At 46.7% G+C, this 22,225-nt stretch overlaps 1 protein-coding gene and 1 long non-coding RNA gene across 2 annotated transcripts in view; both read right to left on the reverse strand.

Annotated features, from left to right (window-relative positions):
- The window catches only part of LOC143354397 (uncharacterized), a 532,419-nt gene that overhangs the window by 434,169 nt on the left and 76,025 nt on the right, over positions 1-22,225 (reverse strand). The window lies entirely within an intron of this gene.
- Positions 22,041-22,225, reverse strand: part of LOC143354381 (dipeptidyl peptidase 9) — a 60,156-nt gene continuing 59,971 nt past the window's right edge. Inside the window, exon 11 of the transcript XR_013082323.1 lies at positions 22,041-22,058. The gene's annotated coding sequence lies outside the window, so the exon portion shown is untranslated. The remainder of the gene's footprint in view (positions 22,059-22,225) is intronic.

Here is a 22,225-nt window from a genome sequence, read left to right on the forward strand (position 1 = left end):
TATGGGAAACGCAGCATGATCTCTCGTCGGTGACCTGGTCTTATTTAGCATGGAACAGAACGCACATCATCTTTTTAAATAGGTGATACTGATTAATACTGATTATGCTGATTAATTTCTACTAATGTTGCAGTCTCTGCATTAATGCAAAGATATTTTTCGCTTTCTGATCTCTGAGTTTCCAGCATGCATCGTCAGATGGTGCCACGGGTAACGCTTGCAATGCATCTGAATGTCAACTAAACGGTTTTGTAAAAAAATTCTGTTAGATAGTATTGTTACACGTTGTCTGCTCAACCAGATTTTATCGCTAATCTGATCAGTCCACAATACCGAAAACTTAGCTGTCTAATCTGGGCCTTTCTTCAAACTTTCTCACCGGTAGCAAATCGCTAAAAACAACGGGCAGCACATACACAAACAGAAAGCATTATGTCATTTCGATTCTGCAGTGTGCAGAATTTGCGATATCGGTTTCGTGCGAAAATAGTAATATTTAAAGTACACGGAGGGGCTGAACTGTTCACGGTCGATCGAATTTCAATGAGAATCACCGGTGACAGATCGTGCAGCAAGTTTATCCATTGCGGTGCAAGACAAATTGACGTAGCGGAGTCGGATGACCCTCTTAGGTACATCGGTGGCTGACAAACTGGTCGGGAGCCCTCTTACAACCCTCTCCGCTGCCAAATTATCGGACTCCTGTGGACAGCAAACCCATTTATACTGTCCACCGGCTAAGACTTACTAGGGCCACGGACAAAGAGGACCCTGCCGATCCGATCAACCGATACTCCGCCAAAAACGTCACCGTGACAAATAGCTCCCGAACGTTCACGCAAATATCCTCGTCCATCTTTAATTTTCGACTAACCGTGGAACCAGTAGAAACACCGTGGAACGAACCAAAGCGTCTCACGATAATCCCACTCTCTATAAATTAAACCGGAATATAATATGATCTCTGTTTCGAGAAAATTAGGGCCATAGGAAACAAGCTTTCTTCTAACACGCACAATCATCCCGGTGTTTCGGGAGTCGAGTAATCTCCGGTGGCCCGATCTTTAGAAACGTATTTAGCAGTTTCGAATAACGCGGCGCTTAACTACGTTTTGATCGCATGGCCGTCTCCCGATGTACTTTATAACGTCGCGGCACGGCACGGAATTACGTGTCTCGTTATTCCCGTCTCGTACCCCGCCGCGTAACACAGTCTGCGTCATTAACTAGAATTATTCGCGAAAAGGAAAATCGGCGCGGGAACAGGTCGCGCTTTTTCAAACGGTTCACGTATCGTTCGGCATCACCGGGGAATTAATCACCACGATGTTCTCTTCAAATCACCATTTCATTCGTCTGGATGTTAAAAACACTCCGAATCCTCCCCTCTCGAACATTTTCCGAGCCTCGAGTAAACAGTAGCTCCCAAAATCTAACAATAAGATCAGCACGGACCCTGCCGCTTTGATTAATAGTCTGGAAAGGAAGAAGTAGAATATGTTATAAATCTCTATTTATTATTCTAGATGTAAGGGACACTTCGAACTTCTTTCTGGAATATTTCCTGGGCCTCGGTCGAGAGCGATAGTCTTCGAAAACTGGGCCAAAAGTGACCCGAGACGCGGGCGTTAACACTCTGCTAACAGGGAGCGAAAAAATGAAAGTTCTACGTTCAACGATTGTTATTCGGAGTGCACCGTTGGATAAAAGGGAGAGAGAGAGAGAGAAAGGAAGAGAGGATAGTAGAGGGAGGGGCAAAAATGTTAAGAGATTGGAGTTTAAAGCCCGGCGAACAATATGGCGGACCGGAATGGAGTGAAACGGTGCCGGGGGCTGTCGGATGGAGTGAGTACGGTCGACAGTAGTTGGTGGGCTATAATAACGTATAAAGTAATTAAGGACATCGGGCGACAGCGGGAAAAGGGGGACAGGGGTATGGGCACGGGGTCGCGGGGGAGGGAAAAGGAGGATGAGAGGAGGAGGGGGGCAGCCGGGAAGGGGAAACGGACAGTTTAGGGAATGCGACATTTACATAGTAATTAAATCGCGGGAGCAAGTGGGACCGTTGGGGAAGATACTGGTGCTCGAGCAATTACAGACGCATTAGATTGCGGTAAGCACTTGTTTATGGCCCACCCTGGCCTACGTCGCTTCACTCGACTCGATTCCGACTGTGTTCACTCGTTCGCCGAGGCAGTTACACCGCACCGGCTTCTTCCCTTTTTCCGCCATTAACTTGTCCCGGGGATATCCGCGATCTACGCCGTTCCGAATTCCGCGGAGTTCCTTCGCGAGAATGCCCGTTCGTTATCGACACACCGGCGAAACACTGCTCCCTTCGAAAATTTAAAACGTAAATGTTTCTACTCGCGTGCTTCACGATCGGTAGAAACCGTGACGGTTTTTACAGTTATAATTAGAGCGCGGATCTTTGCACAAAGTACAAAGTAACTTTGAACAAGAAAATTGTCATCGAAAATGTTCAATTCCTACTTCAAAAAATCAGTAATATGTAAAAATATGTGGAACTTCAACAAGTACAATGTTACTGTACTGTAAACCAAGGTTTTCAATTTTAAGTAACAGCATGCACAAAATGTGATTTCCTCCAAGAGATTTCCTACCATCGTCGCACATAAGTGGCGTTCACAATCTCGTTTACGTGAATCGACTGAAGTTAATTTTATGTGTGCTGTTATTTATAACAACACGGTGTTAATGTATTTCATAATGGAGGTGCGTTGCATTTCACCGAACATTTTCTAACGAGACAAATGTTGGTATCGAGCGTGTTAAACGTATTTACGCTAGTTCACACGTAAACTGTCGTACAAATTGTACATACCATTGTGAAGCTGAAATGGACGCGTTTCCGTAATTTTTATGAGATCCAGGGAACGAATTACTTTTCGATGGGCTCGGAGAAGAATAATATCAGGAGCCGCGTTATGCTAACAGCTGGTCATCCCCGAGGGTCGTTTCCGCTTCGTTTGGCGACGGACGAAGACAACGATGTGTCATCGTTGTCGCTAATTGAATATCGCACCCTTACCCGCCGTCCGTTTCTGCCGGCGCGGCCCGGCGCGACGCGGCGCGACGACGACGACGATCGAACAAGCTTTTAAGTAAAATCCCATTCCCGGTTTATACACTGGCACCCACACCACTCTGCGCCAAGCCGGAATCACGAGTCCGCAGTCCCGGACAAAATTAATAACAACAATCGTTCCAATTAGTTAATTGAATCCGGGGCGGGAGGACGCGGTTGACGCGTGTTTGTTTCGGCACGCGGAGAATTCATCGACGACGTACGGGCTCTGAATAAAACGTTCGCGGAAAGCTTTCGATGGAACACCGTCGAATTGAACCGGCAGAATCGGGATACACACTCGTTAGTTATAGTTATCGACTTGTCTTTCGTTACAAATTCGCGTACCAACGCGTTCGCGTCGAATGACGTTGAGAAGGTCCACGCATCGATAGAGTTGTACCATTTTTTCTGGTGGGTACTTTGACCCATTAGCTGCCACGATCCCCATTTGGGGATTTTGGAATATTACGTACACCACTCGGCGCCAGAAATGTATTTGGTACGCCTGACAGTTTAGTTTCGTTCTTTCGTTCTGAAATTTGGCAGTCAATGGGTTAAGATTCTCTTTGGCTAAAATGTACAATAAAAATTGCTACTCCCTCTGCCCCATAATAATAGTACCAGTTGATGAATTTAATTTGTCCCATAATAATGGTAGCAAAAGAAAACATAGAACGCAACATTTATTATCAAAAATCTAGATTGAATTAAACAATAAATTGAAAATATTTCTCCTAATTTATATTTTGAGTGTTCAGATAGTTTCTAGACTTTTCAATAATTTTGTTACTGTATTTCAAACTCTCTTTCTTTCATCTTACTTTTACAATGGGTTGACATTCAACTGAAATAAAACAATTGATTTCGATCAGCGGATGAAATAAGAAAAATAGTTATAACTCAATTTCAATAATCGCTAATTCAAAATTACACGTCCCCGTAAACCTAGTATTAAGGTAAATCAATAAAAAATTGCGAATGCTTCGATTTCTCTTCGGGTACGTACCAATACATGTCTCAGGAGTTGAACACACTAATTGCTTCGAAATTTCTAATAAATTACAGTGCAGAAGTGCAGCGAATACGTCCATCAGTTCAGAAACGATCCAGCTCGAATGCGTTCAATGCGTCACATCGTTGTGGCTACATTTTTACAAGAAGCTAATGTTCCAAAGGAAACATGGAAGAATCTGTCCTCCAGGGGAGAGGGGTCGTCCTCTATTTTCACAGGGAATCATGTTCGTTACAACGATCACAGCTTCTCGCAGCTTGTTTCCAGATTCACTCGAACTAGTTTCCCTCGCGGGCTGACTTTGCTTTCCGAATAAATATTACGATCTGTTTGCACAAGGGGCGGTAGTAGGGTTGCACGGGATCAAAGAAAAGGGGAGGGAGGGGGGGGGGACAGACACCGGGCATTGTTAATCTACTTTGTACCCTGCTGGTAGCCGGGTGGAGGACGCGTTTCTGCCGAGAGAGACGGATCCGAAGTCAATAAATAGAAGTACACTTGGATAATAAAACGCAATTTAGGGTTGTAAACCGGCGTTAACTGGGGCCTCGGTTCGATTCCGTTCGAATGGTTCTGACGCGATCCTCGAACTCTTTCGATCATTATCTCGCCCCTCTTCCCCTTTAGCTCTAGGCATCGCAGCATCCAGAAATTTCTTTGAACTCGTTTCAATTTTATTTTCGTAAAAGTTCGCGGGCATTTTTTGACCCTGAAATCGAAACAGTGTCAAACGGTGTTAAGTGCTCTTTTTGAGCAGGTTGTGGCAGGCAGAGAGGGCGAGTTTCGACGACAAATTGCAGACACTCGAGAGAGATCGTTCCAGCATCCAGTCGGATCGTTTCGATCGCGGATCAACCGTCTCGGAAATTGACGTGGACATTGTACGGGGATTCCAGCTCCGCATCCTGTCCAGGAACATTTTCGGAAGAGAGAGAGAGAGAGAGGGGAGGAGGGGTACGTTTTTGAGCGGGCCCCATAGAAACGGCGTGCACCGACAATAGGTTAAAGCATCAAATTAGGCGGTGCAGGTCAACTGCATGGGCGTCCCTACGGCTCCGTGACTGTCGGCTGAATCCTGGTCGAACAGGGCCCCCGGATATAGGGTTGCCTCTATAATGCCATAATACAAATAAGTCAGTCAGTCAGTCGGTTGGTGCCCCGCCGCGTATACCCTAAGGTCTATTATGGTTCTTGATCTCCGACCATTATGCGTCCACCTTTCTCCCTCGATTGTTGCCTGCAAAGTCATTCGAGCCAGCTTCTGTTCCCCTTCACACTCTCTCGCTCTCATTCTCTCTCTCTATCTCTCTATCGTCTCTTTTGGATCGGCTCTATCGTTTCGATGCTCTTTTCAGGCCCCGGTCCAACACCGACTAGCACGTACCCCTCGTTTCGCCCACGCTTCGCTCGAAAACTCTCTCGGATTTGCTTTCGCAAAGTCAGATTAGCTTTGTTCAGCTGTTTATCTGGTCATAATGGTCGCTGACCGAATTGTTACAGCGACGAGGAATAACAATTTCACATCTCCCGATCACTGACGATTGTACAACCGAGTCTGAAGCTTCACTGACAAGTAGACTGCGGATTTTACGCATTTATGAGAAAAATTTTATTTAAATCAGTGGACATATTAAAAGGACTTCAGGGCACCAGCGTATTGGTTTTAGCTTAATAAAATAATTAAAGGAAGAAAGAAATTTTTATTTCGCTCCTGTGTCTTACAATCCAAATATTTCTTATTTGGCATAAAGATCTGCAGTCTACTGGTAAGTCTTCAGCAGATTAATCGATATAGAAGGGTATATAGAGAATCTCGCACGATTTTAACAATGTTTTACAAGAACATCGACGAGTATTTATGACACATTGTACAGGTAGCTACCCGGATGCCCCACCACGCCTGTAAGGGTTGAACAAGGTCACCATGGTACATCTGAGACGCCTGTACTGACAAAGAGGCTGCGTTCTTCGCTAAAAAAAGATTCTCCATCGGTTTCACGCGTCTTTTGTCGAGGATTTCGGGAAAAACAGTCGGCCGAGGTGTCGTGAGAAGCGTTCCTCAGGGTCCCGGTTCCCCGGCAAGCTAATTGTCCGTCAAGGTCCAGGCCCCGGCGGGTGCAATAAGCGAGGCAGCCGCGGGATAAAGATGGAGGCCCGATGCATCAATGTCATCGCGTACAACATTGTTCCCGGGCGCAACGACTTACCTCTAACGACGTATTTATGGCGTCAAGTTGCGGCTTAAATAATAACCAGTCGATGATGGATGGTCGGTCGACGCGCGCACAAAATCGACATCATTATTGTTGTTGCGGGGCTACGGCGCAAAGATATATTCCAGGATCGTGTCCGACGCAACGACGCGACGGGCAGATGCGTATAATCTCTCGGCGTTTAACGATATTCTCGTTCGTGGCGCGTCTGTTCCCCATTAGGATTGTGATTTGTCCCTCTCTTCCTTCCCCCCCCCTCCCCCTTCCCGCCGTTTCTCTATTTCCCTGGGAACGAACGGTGATTTCTCCGTGTGCTGATTTCGATCGAATCGTACGGATCTTCAAGGGCGGCTATCGTGTCAGATAATTGAACGGCCAAACAAAAGGGGCCGATAAGATAACACCGTGGAACAGACGTATTAACTCGCGAATAATCTCCTGGTTTGTGTGCTCATCGAATAGTACAACGTGTCATTTGATCAGGACCGATCGAAAGAATCGGGAAAATTGCGCGATAACGGTGACACGGAAATTATAATGAAATTGATAGACAATCCAATAGCGACTGTGTCTCGCGTGAGATATTCAGAAGTAGGATTTCATGCATTTATGACGATGAGTGGATTGTAGAATGTTAGAAATTGAATATTGCTTAAATTCTTTCAATCGAGGCACGCGATTTTTATTGTTCAGAAAGCTCCTCGAAGAAATTACTGAACAAAATTAAATTACTGAAAATTGGGGTATTTTCGAAAAGCAAAGTTCACGAGTCGTTCAAGCAAAAGAGAAACTGCACGATACCGAAAATTGCCCGACAACAACGCGATAGGGATCGTAACGAAATTACTGTAACGTAGTAACGAGCATTTACATAGTTCAACACAACGGTCCCCGCGACCAACAAGCGGGTTCTAAAAAGAAAATTAGAATGTTTGCGAGGAACCTGTAATTTTTTATTTAGGGGTTGGCTCGAGCGTTATTTTCGTTCCTTATTGAGAGGATTAATATGCTGTTTGGTGTTGCAGCTTTCACGAAAGAGAGGAAGAGAGAGAAAGAGCGAGAGAGAGAGAGGGAGGGTGAGGGGTGGGGTAAAAAGTACTGTAAAAGCGCGCAATGAAAATCGGCCGGCCCAGCGGGACTGCAATTCGCGAAAATATTTGCGTCGAGCGTATCGGTTTATTAGAGATAATACGCGTCGCGGACAATATGGATTCTCTGTTTCACATTTAAACGGGACGATAACCGGTAATTTATTCTTTTATTACGCCGTAATAAAACGGTCGATTCGCAGTAACGGGACGCGCTGCGGAAAATCAGCGGGACGCGGGGCGTACGTGCACACGGTCCTTTTAATCGAACAACGCGGACGCGCGCGCGCGCGCGAGCCCGAGACCGCGAACCAATGTAACCGTTGCCGAGTTTTATTAACCGGTTATCTCGTCCGAGAATAATGGCGACGGAGGACAAAGTTTCACCGTGGAATTATCATAATAACTCCTCGCAGCGGACTTTGTCGTCACTCCGCGGAACGGGCGGGCACCGCGGCCACCAGACTGCCTGCAAAGTCATGCCAATATGGCGGAAACGTTCGCGAACCCTTGCTCCGCAAAAACTATAATAACCTCTTCAACTGGTAACGACGAACCTGTATTTCATAAATAGGCTGCACGACTTTATGCGTTTATAGCATGCGCAGAATTGAACATTTACAATCACTAGGCTGCGGATCTCTGTGCTTCAATTTTCTACCTGAATTTCAACCAACTGAAGTGAAACGCACGTTTATTTTCTTTCTTAACACTATACCTGCCACGGCCGGTCAAATTGACCTTTTCAAACTTTTGCGTACAATTTCGTACATACATCATCACATCGCTATTCACGACTTTTCTTAAAATATGTATACAATGTATTTTTCAGTATTTATTTCCCGTTTTATTTTTTTTCCCCTAGAAATACATGTATCTTGTCCTGTCTACCGCGGTCGGTCAATTTGATCGCACGAGATAATATGATATTCACTCTTCTGAACTTAAACAATCAGTATAAAAGAAAGACTATTCTCAATGTGGCATGGCCAATTAAAAATAGATGAGCCGCCTTATTGAATGAGACGCTATCATGGCAAATGCATCCAAACCGCAAAGGTGGACGACACAGTACAATTTTGTAAATCGAGGTGAGAGCAGCGCAGTATTTTTTGTATAATTGAAATTGTATGAAAATAAATTCATTTTATGGAAGTTGTTCATCTACTAATTCATTCAGCAACAAATCGACTATTATCTGCGTTTAATGTATTAACTATAGCTTTTTTTAAGGACCGGTCATTTTGACCAGGCATGGTGGGAACAGGTATAGAAGAGTCTTGAAAGCAACTGATACATGTTGTCTTATAGAAATGACGAGATTGAATTTATTTGGATTTTTGCAACTGTAAAATAAAAAATCTGGGACCGGTCATTTTGACCGGCGGTGGTAGGTTTAGTGTTGATACGTTCAATACTGCGGATTTTTATGCAAAATAAATTTTGTTTACATGAATTACAAGTAGGAGGACACAGCTAGAAATTCCTTCCTTCTTTTAATAATTGTAACAAGCTGAAACCAATACAGTGGATTCTCGATATATGTCAACAACACGGGTCTTGTCAGCGTCATATATCGTCTAGGAGATACCATATACCCGAGCCGTGTTATGTTTACACTCCAAGGCGTCCGAGGTCTCTCTAGCTTCGAGACCCCTCACGGGATATACTCCGCGGTAGTGGGGATAATTCCGCGACGTTTATCATCCAGGCCTTGGTGACATATATAGAGAAATCACTGTATACTGTTATTTTTAAATATTCTTACTCCATTCGCTGTTTTGAATAGCAACTACTCGTTTTTGTCATCAGAAGTTGAAAATGAACGTTGACTACGGAGGAAAGCAGAATGCACAATGCACAATGTTGGCAGTGCAGAATATTTTTAAGAAGGCGGAAAAAGCTTTGGTCCCCTTTTCTCTCTACTCGCGGAATTTGTTGGTGAATCACGTATTCGCGAGCCACCCTCGCGACGCAGAAACATTTGAATTGTCCGGGAATCACGGCGCTCAACCCTCTTTACGCCCGTGTTCCTACGCACCCGCATTTGCATATTTCAGTCTGACTAGAGTACCGTGTGCATTTCGTGCCCGAATCATTTTTACGTTCGCACGCCGAGGAACGAGGACATTGTCTCGTGCTAAACCTTTCAGGTGTCGTGTTGTCGCGCTGTATACAACCGCGCTCTGTGTTCTATTCTCGGCGACGCTTCTCTGCTCTTTCTATAATAAACATTCACCCGCGTTCGGATCACTTTCACGGTTGCTTCGCGATTCAACACATTCGCCATATACGCGTTTTTATATTGTTCAAACTTCTTAAAATAAATGGATTGAACTTTGTAAATTGTTCTATTTATCTTCGGATACTTGTAATATATGTTTTCAAGAGCTAGGCACACTACAGTGAATTCTCGATATATGTCAACAACACTATCGTCCAGGAGACATAACCGAGCCGTGTTATGTTTACACTGCTCGGCTCCCGAGGCCTCTCGAGCTTCGCGGTTCCTCACGGGGTACACCCCGCGGTAGTGGGGATAATTCCGCGACGTTTATCATCCAGGCCTTGGCGACATATATCGAGAATTCGCTGTAAATGGTTCAAAAGGCGTAGTAATTCCTTCAACATAACATTTTGCAAAGTGTTGCGCAAGCTTGGCAAGCAACCGAAAATGACCTTAGGCGACGCCAGTGTGCTAAAACTGTGTAATCTACTGAAGGTTGAAAATGACGTGCTAATTTTCTTGTGCTAATGTCCTGCAAGGGTAGTTTAGAACCCAATAAAATTTTTGTGTACTAATTTTCGCTACTGTATCGCGCGGCAATTACAAATATTCAGGTTTCAATATTCTTTAGGCCATTTAGGTTCCGTAGTCTTGAATGATATATCCGGAAGTGTCCCAGTAAATTTTTATGGAATTTTTTAAAGGTCCCAGCGCGATGCTTCGTAGTTTCAGCGAATGTGAAACCACTCTTAATTGCGAGCGTTTAGATAACGGAACGGTATCACGGGAAAATTGGCGGATAGAAGCAGAAAGCTCCGGGGATGAACAATTGTAATTCCGTTTGTAAATTGTCGGGAAGAAAGACGGCCGATCGGCGCAATAACCGGAGCCGGCGACCCTTTTCGCAGGACACTTTACTACGTGCAAATCTCGATATTGTACCGATCGCATTAACCTCTAACGCACGGCGATAGACTAATGAAAATTGTATGCAAAACTGCGTGGATACCGTCCACGGAGCCGACCAGTGGGCCGCGGTAATTACCAAACGAATAACTCTTACGCTAAATACTAATTACGAAACAAATTACTTGCCGGCGTCATAAAGAAAACATTAATAGCTAAATATTTGCATAATATACTATCCGCGGCCGTTCGTTTCGAATCGGCGATCGATCCGGCCCTCGTCCACGTGGCAAGTCACTCTCCGCTGGAAATTTATCGCCGATGTCGGCCTGAATGTTAATAAACCACTAATTGTTCGTACGATCGTCCCCTCGATCCGATTGATCCCGGCACGGCGTCGCTTCTAACGAGCAAAGATCTGTTCGAGTCTCGTCGCAATTTCTTTGCGAGCTTTGGATTTTTCAGTGTACTCCTGGATCGTTTTGTGGACTTTTCACTGTCGGCTATCTTACCATTATCATATAACAGTTAGTGATAACACATCAGTTTAATCGAAACATCAAGTAACCCGAATGAAATGTCACAGAACGTCTCCTGCGACTTTTGCGTTGAAGCAATAACTTCGAGGTAGCGGGCCGGGTTTATAAGCGAGAGTAATTTACCATGAATAATTAGGCGTAAAAGAGCTGACTGGTGCATTGTGGGCCGAGTAGTAACACGGCGGAAAGCCTAGAAATCCGAGGTCCGCGAGGATCAGGTTGAAAGCGATAAGCCTGGTCGCGGAGAAAATCAGAGTTTGAGTGGCGTGGCCGTCGTCGACGGACACGGGGATCCGTCAGCGCGTGTGAATGGACCCCCGTGACGTATTCGATCCCTGTCCCCCTGTCCCCCCAAGCTTGTTCGTCGAAACGGTGACTGATAGACCCGAAAAGGAGAGACGGTGACTCGAGCCTGTTTGTCGGAATCGGAGCAGCTGTGCCGGCTCGGTAGCCGAAGGGCCTTTTATAGGGCCTCGACAAAGCCGACTGTCGTATTTGGACAGTATTAGCGTTAAATTTGGTCAATGAAATAGTTCGACTGGGGGGGGGGGGGGGCACCGGGCGTCGAACGAGCCTCGGAGAGACGTGAACGTGGACCACTTTTCGGCTGCTGGCCGAGCGAAATCCCGGGCCTGCGCACGGCTCCTCGGGCCCGCCTCGGGGCCCCGGGGCCCATTATCAATCATCCATTCAGCTCCCTCTATTTCCGGCTTAACTTTATAATCGCCCGGGCCCGGAGAATAGCAGGTAGCCCAACACTTTTTTGCCTCGGGCCGACCGTAATTGTAATTAGCCTATTATTCCGGGGATCGGAATTCACGTTTTAGATTCTTCTTTGCGAAGATAGACGCCGAGAATACAAGATGGCCGCCTTTTGTTCACCCGCACCGGAGAGCCTTTGGCCAGACCACGAAGCAGCTTTTGATCCGTATTTAATGGTCCCCTGGACATTTCAGGGATCCTCGTGACGCCTTGCGTGGCTCTTTGTGCGTTTTATTCATTCTGACACGGCGAGGGACATCGGATGCGACTGCTATTAACAGACTGCAGATCGCTATGCAAATTCTCATTTTCATACGTTATTTAACAAAAATTAGAACTGGGAAAAATTTACTAGAAGACTCCTCCAACTGCTATTTCCTAGCCTTTTACAAATCTGCACATAAGTGCATTTACAGTCTGGTTATTGATATTACCAAATGTCGATAGGGGGAATTACCAAAATTTTTTTACTCGACACTTTATCTACTAGAAGCTATTAACAGGATTTGTTATAACTGTGCTGTACCAGGAGGAAGACACGAGTTTCCTTTGGGGTCAAGTTCCTCGGTAATCTAGTTGTCCAATGATGCAAAGGTGAAGAGCTCGTAGAGTGTCAGCCGGTGATTTACGCTGGTTTAATTTCATTAAAGGGGGGTCGCGCCCCGTGGATAGTGAATGGGGGGGACGCCGGACCTCCTAAACCATCGAATCAGTGGACATCGAGAACAACGCGCGCTAATTGCGAGCGACTAATTCCGCGAGTACCGGCGGCGCGAACGTCTCAATTAAGAATCAGCTCGGCTTGGAATAAAACGAGACGCTAAAGAGGTGCCGGCGAAACTCGATCCGGGTGAAAAAAGAAGCGAGACATTTATCGTCGGCGCTCGGTTAAATCGAGGTGCGGCTCGTCCTTTTTTCTTGCCGTCGCAACGCGCGTCGGGAGGAAGGGATCAGGATACACACCTACCCCCGGGGGCCAGGAATTTGCAAATGAACGCTAATTGGGATTTGTTAAGCGTTTCAATTCGTCGCCGAAGACCTAATGCGGCGACTCGATTAATCGGCGCCGTTTAATCACCGGACTCCGGGCTTTATTGCCGGTTGATCGCGACAATGAGGCACGGCCCCACCGATCCACGCGATTTTATTGGCCGATCCATCGGCCCTCCGGTAATAATTTCGCGAGGGTTGCCGGGATTCGCGAGCCGGATAGAGGAGAATTTTGCGAGAGAGGAGAGAGAGAGAGAGAGAGCGAGAGAGCGTAATGACTTTCCATGGAGAGAGATAAAACCGAACGACCGACGGCGGCCCTAGTTCTTAACGATGAATTTATCTTCTGTCGCGAGGCCGATCGCGCCAACAAAAACGCCATTTTCTTCCAGTTATAAGATACAAATGGACGACAAGCGGGCGAGCGTGCACGGCCCCATGCAAATCGGTTTTAAATTGCTCGGTTCGAAGCGGACGTTCAACGCCGCGGAGAGCCGGTTCGATGATGTATTCGAACGTCGTTGCTGCTCCCAGCATAATTACCTTCGCGTGTTATTGTTGTTATAAAGTTCTACGCTGTCATTATTACCAGCATAATTGCCGTCGCCCGTTATTATTATTGCAAAGTTCAATATCGGTGCCGGGCCCGCATAATTACCTTCGCGCACCGCTATCATGAAGTTGCTGGTCAGACACGGACGTTGTTTGACCAATTATTATTTAGTTGCGCGTTAGATCAGTTGACGATGTATCATTCTCCCGTTGTTTGGCTGTTTGGACGATTTTTGGCGGGCAGATCGTTTCCAAACGGGAATCATCAAAACTATTTTCATACAAAAATTGTGTGATTGTACTTAATACTAATATTGTCACGAATAGACTGTGGATTTCATGTATTTGTGACAAAAGTGGATAAGGATTCATGTCCAGTTTACGTCCCAACGTCCTACGTCCGTTTCAGACGTCCCTGGGACGTTCGTTTTTTAAGTCTTCAGAACGTCCTTGGGACCTAAATTGCAGTCATCCTTAGAACTTAATTTTCGGATGTCCCAGAGACGTCAATTTCTTAAGTCTTATGGACGTCCTTAGGACTTAATTTTCGGATGTCCCAGAGGTGTAAATTTCTTAAGTCTTGTGGACGTCCTTAGGACTGAATTGTCGGATGTCCCAGAGACGTCAATTTCTTAAGTCTTGTGGACGTCCTTATGACTTAAATTTCGGATGTCCCAGAGACGTCAATTTCTTAAGTCTTATGGACGTCCTTAGTACTTAAATTTCGGGCATCCCTGAGACGTCAATTTCTTAAGTCTTATGGACCTCCTTAGGACTTAAATTTCGGACTTCCCAGGGACGTCAATTTCTTAAGTCTTTTGGACGTCCTCAGGACTCAAACTTCTTTGAATATGCAATCTAATCACGAAATTCAACTGAACGTTTTCACCAGAAAGTGGAGACTCTTTTAAAATGAAAATACTGAAGTAGTGTTCGCAGTTCATTAACCCAGAGAAAATTTGGTCGAATACTGCAGCAGTGACCAGCACAATTAGCAGGTGATTACCGCCACAATAAAGTCCGACACCGTCATCGTGGCCAATAAGGACACGTTGTCGTTTTGTTACAAAGTTCGAAGGGAGCCGACGAGGTTGATGAACATTTACGAGCCTGCCGGACGATTGTAACAAGTTTCGACCGGGCCGGTAGCATTTACGGGATTAAAATGGCAGGATTGAGACGTCCCGGAGAGAGCTCGCAGTATCGGGTTTAATGGGACCATTCCGAAGGAGGCAGCGACGCGGAACGAAACGGGTGACGACTGTGAAGCCCGCACACGATAATGCGATGATCTTTCGGGGGACAATATTAATGAAACTCTGCCTGGCCGGGTACGAACCACCGGGGATCGATAATGGGACCTGCGAGCCCGCTATTTCATTCTCACCAGCGAATATTAATCGACGCTCGCTCGATCGCTCGACCAACTGTGCTCTCTTCTAATTTCGTCAGCGTCGGGACAGTCATTCGATCGCTTAATGCGTCAGCAAACTAAGAAATAAAACGTCAGCTCGCAAATCCATGTCTGAACTCTAAGTCTGTGATCAAATTATTAGGTACACAAATTAATATTCACACAGTCACTACAGCTTCACCTTTAATCGAAAACTGTCAACCATCGCGTTGGAGATTCATTACTTGTAAGCCGAAGTACATGTTGTTCCTAAATAATCTATAAATTCGTGAAGAAAGGGATACCGATGATCTATGTGTTTTAATCTGAAGTTGGCACACCACCTGCCTGCACAGGTAGAATATAAATGAAGTATAGCCAGGAAAATTATTAGGGAAAGCAGGATTGGAAATGTTTTAACAGGAAGTAGTAGATATTCGAAATTTGTCGTACATATTACACAAATGACTAAGAGCTTAACTTTCTAGTTACTTCTGCTGGGTTAAATGAAGCAGTCAAAGCATTCAGGGGTAGTTAAGGGTCTAAACAAATTGGTGAAAGACGTTGTCACTAAATCTAAGCACGACAGTGTCCAAAACTGCGAAAATGCTGCCTCAATCAGTCGAAACGTTCAAAGAGGCATTCAGCAGCAGTTCTTTCACTTCGGTTCAATCAAAACGATAAAACGTCGAGACTAAACGTGTTCTTCTCGCCACCCCTCGCACACTCAGTTTCAGCCCCAGGGCTTGGGTGTCCGGATCGCTTAAAATCCGCTCTAAATAGGTGGAAATAAATCGTGTCTCCATTCACGGTTAGAACGTCGTTGAAACGTTTCGAGGACCATCGAAGCCCACATGAAAAATTAGGTGGAACGCGGTGGGAAGAAGGGGGAAAGTAGGATCTCGCAGCAGATGCGTCCAGACCCGGGCCAGGGCCGAGCAATATTCAGAGGGACGCGAATTTCGGGAATTTATATTCGGCCCGCGATTACGCGTCTCGTGACCGCATCCTGAAAAAACTTTTTCCCGCTGTTGTATACTACGGCTCGCGAGGCTCTTCTCGACACCTCGATACCGACCCGATAACGCTCGCGCTATTCGCTCGCCCCGAGCCCCGACTTCGGAAACAAACGTTACCGGCGAAGAAATAGGGGGTGACGATACATGGCTATGTATATGGTGATCCGTGGCCGCGCATGGGGCCAACAGGCTCCGTTCGAGCGAGTCACGAAGCGACTTCTCCTGTAGTTGCAAACTTTCTTTGCAACGATGATTTATCGACGATATTCTTGCGCCTTCGGAAATGCACGGCTCTCTGCTTCAACACTTTTCGAGAATCCTGGAGCTGCGGCGTCGCTCGTTTTCGAACCTTGTGTGCATCAAACATGCGCAAACCTTGGCTGGGATTTATGGTTTCCTATGTCTTTCAAAGTCTTTTGCGAGGTTGGATGTTATCCATCCTCTTTCTTAGTCTCGAGTCTCTTTGTGCTGTAGCACAGCTCGTTTTCGAACTTTGTGTGCATCAAACATGCTCAAACTTTGGCTGGGATTTGCAATTCTCGATTTTTTCGAATGTCTTCTCAAATTTTCGATCCTGTTTCTTATGCCCGAACCTCTTAATGCTGTTGCACAGCTCATTTTGGAACCTTGCGTGCATCAAACATGCTCAAACCTTGGCTGGGACTTGTAATTTTCGTTTCTTTCGAATGTTTTCTGAGATTGTCGCTTCTGTTTCTTAGTCTCGACCTCTTTGTGCTGTAGCACAGCTCGTTTTCGAACTTTGTGTGCATCAAACATGCTCAAACCTTGGCTGGGATTTGCAATTCTCGATTTTTTCGAATGTCTTCTCAAATTTTCGATCCTGTTTCTTATGCCCGAACCTCTTAATGCTGTAGCACAGCTCATTTTGGAACCTTGCGTGCATCAAACATGCTCAAACCTTGGCCGGAATTTGTAATTTTCGTTTCTATCGAATGTTTTCTGAGATTGTCGCTCCTGTTCCTTGCCGAGCCTCCCAGGCACGTTGTGACAACCAGCACAATCTAAAATTTGCAGGCGATTTTTCGAAGCGCTGGGTTCATTAAATAAACGTAGATGCTTTCAGACGGAGGATCCGGGAGATCGTTCGATCACCTGTGAACGAGGTCTGCGTTTCGCAGGGACTTCCTCGTTCCGTTTCGTTTCGTTTCGTTTTACGGGACATAAACCGATAATTGAGCGGGGCCCTGTGAGCCGGGGGGGGGGGGCAGGGGGACGGTCTTTCGGTGATAAATGCCGGCTAATTTTACGCGTGATCGGCTTTTATTAACGAGGAACGGTGTCACGCGCGCCGGAAAAAGGCGAGCGGTGAACGAGAGAGAGGAGAGAAGAGGGAGAACGTGAGAAAGAGAGAGAGAGAGAGAGAGAGAGGGAGAGAAAAAGAGGAGGTTCGGCTGCTGGCGAAGAAGTCATTTTACACGGACGACCCAGGGTGCCCGGGGGCCGGCATTGTGCCCCAATCATTACACGCCGATGATTGCATTCTATTAGCCATGCAGCCCGATCCTTCGGCCCGCACCCGGTAATCCGTGTCATCGTGTTCCACGGCAGATGATGGAATAACCATACAGTTAGCCACTCTATTCCTGTCTCTCTCTCTCTCTCCCTCGCTCTCTTTCTCTCTCTCTTTATCTTTCTCCCGGTTCCCCCTTCTGCCGATTATATTCCCTAGTAGTCGCGTGACGCTCTCGGCGTAATCGCGCGAAAATATTGTTCGCATTTAAAACGAATAATCGTATGCGAGGCCCTGTCATGGATGTAGGGTCCGATTCAACGGAATTAACAGCTCCTTTTAATCATACCTCCTCGTCGGATCGCCATAATTGTAACCCCCGTCACTCTACCCCCGAAATCAGATTTTTTCCAACGAAGTTCACACGTTCGTATACGAATTAAATGTGCAAGAAGATAATGCTCGCAATATGCTCCGCATTTAACCCTCGGTTAGCGGGCCAATCGTATTATACAATTATGCTCTGGGCCATTCGTTCATCGGCTTTATTTATCAATTTTTCTAAGCTTTATTTATCAATTTTTCTAAGCTTGTTTTCACAGCCTTCATAGTTGGAATATTCTATTAACGCTAAACCTACCACCGCCGGTCAAAATGACCGGTTCCAGATTTTTATTTTATAATTACAGTGATTTCTCTATATATGTCGCCAAGGCCTAGATGATAAACGTCGCGGAATTATCCCCACTACCGCGGGGTATACCCCGTGATGGGCCACGGAGCTCGAGAGGCCTCGAACGCCGAGAAGTGTAAACATCTGGACGATAAATGACGCTGGCAAGACCCGTGTTGTTGACATATATCGAGATTTCACTGTACTGAACTTACAAAAATGCTTTCGTAGGAAATGATTAAATAAACTATATTTAGTAGAGCGTGTATTACAATACGAACCGCACAAAATCCAAATATATTCAATCTCGTCATTTTTATTATGTATCAGTTAATTATAAGGCTCGGTAGGTTTAGTGTTAATTGCGACGAGCCCCCTCGCAAAATATGGAAAAAGATATTGTCAAAGAGAAGCTATAAATTCTCATCAGTTATAATCTCAAACAACAAGCTGCACAAAATTAATTTGATCTTCATACATTATACAAAATGCATAAATAATTCCGTCTCCTATTTTTAGCAGAATCAGCGGTCAAAGTGCCAATGCCGCGATGTTCGGAATTTCAAGGATATTAAAAAGAGAGGATCCAAAACGATGATTCCACCACGGAAAAAGCGACGAATTAAAAATTTGCAACGCGCGTTAATGAAATGATTTTATTGAGCGCGGATGCACGGAGCGAAATGCGTTCTTAAAAACGGTAGCTCGTTTTGGAGGTCCGTCTGCTGAATTATTTACGGGGTCTTCTTTTACGCCTCTCTCTTTCTCTCTCCCGTAGCTCAGCTCGGCTCATCGCCGCGTGTTTATACTGCTTTTCCCTGATTTAAACGGGAATCCCCGAGTCCCGCTCCCCGGGGAGCCAGTTGAAAAGTCCACCGGGAGAATCGCAGGGCGTGGATGTTTTCCGCGATGCAGTTGATTCGGCGAGCAACGACGATGCTTTTCCGAGTGGAGTCTTAACGATTCAACTCGGATATCCAACCTGAACACCCGATCCGCCCGGAGAGACGGTTTATCGCCGGATTCGAGATTGTACTGCTCGCCTAAACCCACCCATCCCGATCCCGCGCTGTTCTCCGACTTTAATTAACTCCGGCACCGAGATTGCGCGACGCTCCGAACTATATTTCTATCGGAAAGAACGGAAATTAATTAGCGCGGAAATCGGCCGAAAACTCGCCTCGCGACGACGTTCATTCTCGGTGATCTGAATCATGTTATTGCGCAACTACATATTTCGTTGCAATTTTTATAGATGAAATGGTACACCCGAATTTTCATTTCGGAATATTCTTCCTTGTTGAAATAGAGCATTACACAGATCAACGTATTAAAATCAATTTTTAAATGAAGGCCACGCGGTATTGAGTTCTGATTGGAGTAGTCATTTTTTAACGAAAACGGTAGACACATTGGGTTCTTATTAAATTTTGACATCGAAGGTGACAGAGGGAATAATTTTCGTATTTTCGCGCGCGACGAAGCACTCCGTGTTCTTTTCGACTTCGTTGGAGTATCAAAGTCGAAGTTGAAATATTTCCATTGCGTCGGCCGGGGATAAAAGTCCCGGGGAAAGGAAGGGAAATATTCAGCCGGGAATCCCCGTTCCCGAATCCCGCCGGGAAAAATAGTGGACGCGCTCCTCCTCGTCCCGAATTCACGTTTAATTTCCACGAAGAAGTTTCGCCGGCTCCATTTTCCAGGGGAAACGCGGACGACACGAGAGATCGTCCTTCGCCGGAAGTTAATTTTGATTTATCACCGCGGCCGGAGGCGGCAAGTCGAAAACTCCCGGGCGCGAATCTGTTCGAGAGTCTCTCTCTCTCACTCACTCACTCACTCATTCTCTAGACACTCTCTCGCAATGATCCGTTTTACGCGATACACGGCAGAGACGATGGCAGACGAGATAAAACGGCCGCGATTTAACGGCTCGTGAAAACACCGGCATATGGCCGGCTCGATAGCGGCGTTCAATTATGCTGAATAATCTGGCGATCCTCTGTTTAAATAAGGCTGCTTTTATTAGCGGCAGATAAAGAGGCGAGACGAGCCGCGCGAGTATTATTATATATGTGAAATCCCATTTTCGTAGACTGTTCCATAAAAGCCGGGACAAGAGACAAATGTGTTTCAACGTCCCCGGGATCCCTCGTCGTGAAAACGAAGTAAAAATCTTCTACAAGTTTAACGCTTTGCACTCGAATGCCAACTTTTAGGCGTCGCTGAAAAAGAATTTAATACAATTCGAAACGATTCTTCCATTACCCCACTTGTTTCTATTTAATAAACTTGCTAAATTTATTTTCATCCTGTTCATAAAATGTTCCGATTTGTATGAATTTTCTACTATCGGTGGAAATTCCGAATACATCAAAACAGCTTCGAGTGCAAAGGGTTGAAGGTACGCTAAACGCGTGAAGCTGCTTTCTCTGATCCGAAGAATTCAGTCACTGCGAAGTGTCATCTAAACCGAACACTTTATCGCTGCCAGCAATGAAAATTTCGGCTTTCCATCAAGAGATATCGGTGCTCGAGAGAATCACGCTACCTTGCAGTAAACCGTGGACCGAGACGATTCTCCTCGAAGCCACAGGACGTTCGCCTCGGTGTCGTTCAAGAGCGTCGACGCAGTGGCGTAGGATCGTAAAAAGCGAGGCCCTTGCTTAGGTACACCTACACCGGGCGGAAAGCCTAGCATCAGTTCGGCGTCGCTGACACGGTGTCCTCTCCGCCATAACGGTTCGGCGTGGTTGCCTACCTCCGCGGCGTTAGCGTCGAAGCTGCGGGAAGAATAGAATGTAACCGGGAGAGAATGGCCGTGGAAGAGCGGCATAAATTATTCATCGTCGCCGGAGAGCGAAAGGAGCGAAAGGTTGGACCGGTGGCGGCCGATCATTAGATTGGTCGAGCGCCAGAGGGTCGGGTCGGGGCGGGTGGATTTTCGGGTGGTTAAGTTGATCCAACATTAGTTACGTCATCCGGCTTGGCTTGGCTAGGCGAAGCGAGCCGAAGCGAAGCAAAGCGAGACGAGGCGAGGCGAGGTGATGGCTTAGCTTCGGGGGAGGTGGGGGGACGAAGTAACCGAATTCTCGTTGACACGTGCATCGCCATACGTGTGGAGGACGCGAGGAACAAGCCAAATGGACCATCGGAAGCAAATAACTCGATTTGCTCGGTCTACGCGTACTTGACTGGCTGGAAAGCTTCTAGGGGTGGTTTCGGGTGGACAGGGTGGGTTTCGGGTGGGACGTAGAAAGTGGAAACGTAACGGCACGAGGACGCGGGGAAGAGGAGAGAGTACAGTTGAGGAGCGGTGGGAGGCAGGCAGGGAGGGTAGGAGGGAGGGAGGGAGGTAGGAAGGAAGGAAGCGAGCAAGGAAGTTATCGAGGCGGTAGTGTCACCATAGTCATACAGAGGTGCCCAGTTGTCGAGCAAACTAGCGAGCCAGTCAGCCAAACAGCTCAGCCAGCCAGCAAACCAGCCAGCCAGCCAGCCAGCCAGTCAGCCAGCCAGCCAGCCTCGCTAGCCAACCAGCCAGCCAGCCAGCCAGTAAGCGAACCAGCGAGTTCTTGTTTTATTCAGTCGGGATCATAAATTACGAATTTAAACACACAATGAAAGACGCTTAACAAGAAGCTAACGCGAGATTGAGAGGCCCCGCCCGAAACACCTCTTCTTCCGGAGGAACGACCGGCGCCGGCCAATCCGCGGCGAGAACCGCCCCTCGCCTGCCAACCGACCCACCGTTTCCACGCCAATCGACTCGCTCCTCTCGCGGCTGCCGCGCCACGGCCGACCTATCGCCGACGGGAGACCCGAGCCCGAACACCCGAAATCCGAGCCCCCGCCGAGGAGCGACCATGCCGGGAGTAAGTCGGCCGACGAGCGAGCCGACTCGCTGCCGCTGCTACCCGATGCAACCCAGTCGCACACCACTTGGCGAGTCACTCGGCTACCCCCCATCGGTTCTCGCACGCGTCGATCCATAGACACGGTCCTGCCGGCGTTTCCGACGTCGTTCCGCAGTCTCTCTCTCTTTCTCTCTCTCTCTCTCTCTCTCTCTCTCTTTCTTTGTCTCTTTCTCTCTCTCTCTCTCTTTCTCTCTCAATCTCTACCTCTCTCTCTCTCTCTCTCTCTCTATCTGTCTCTCTCTTTCTCTCTTTCTTTCCCGCCGGTGACGACTACTTCTTGATCCCTGGGACAGCCCGGACCAGGCGACGCGACGGTCGCGAAGTGACAGCCGAGCCTCGGCTCGCCTAGGATGGATCGCGAGGATAGTGACCGGG

The sequence above is a fragment of the Halictus rubicundus genome, chromosome 5 (assembly GCF_050948215.1).
Source record: "Halictus rubicundus isolate RS-2024b chromosome 5, iyHalRubi1_principal, whole genome shotgun sequence".
Classification (NCBI taxonomy): Eukaryota; Metazoa; Arthropoda; class Insecta; order Hymenoptera; family Halictidae; genus Halictus; species Halictus rubicundus.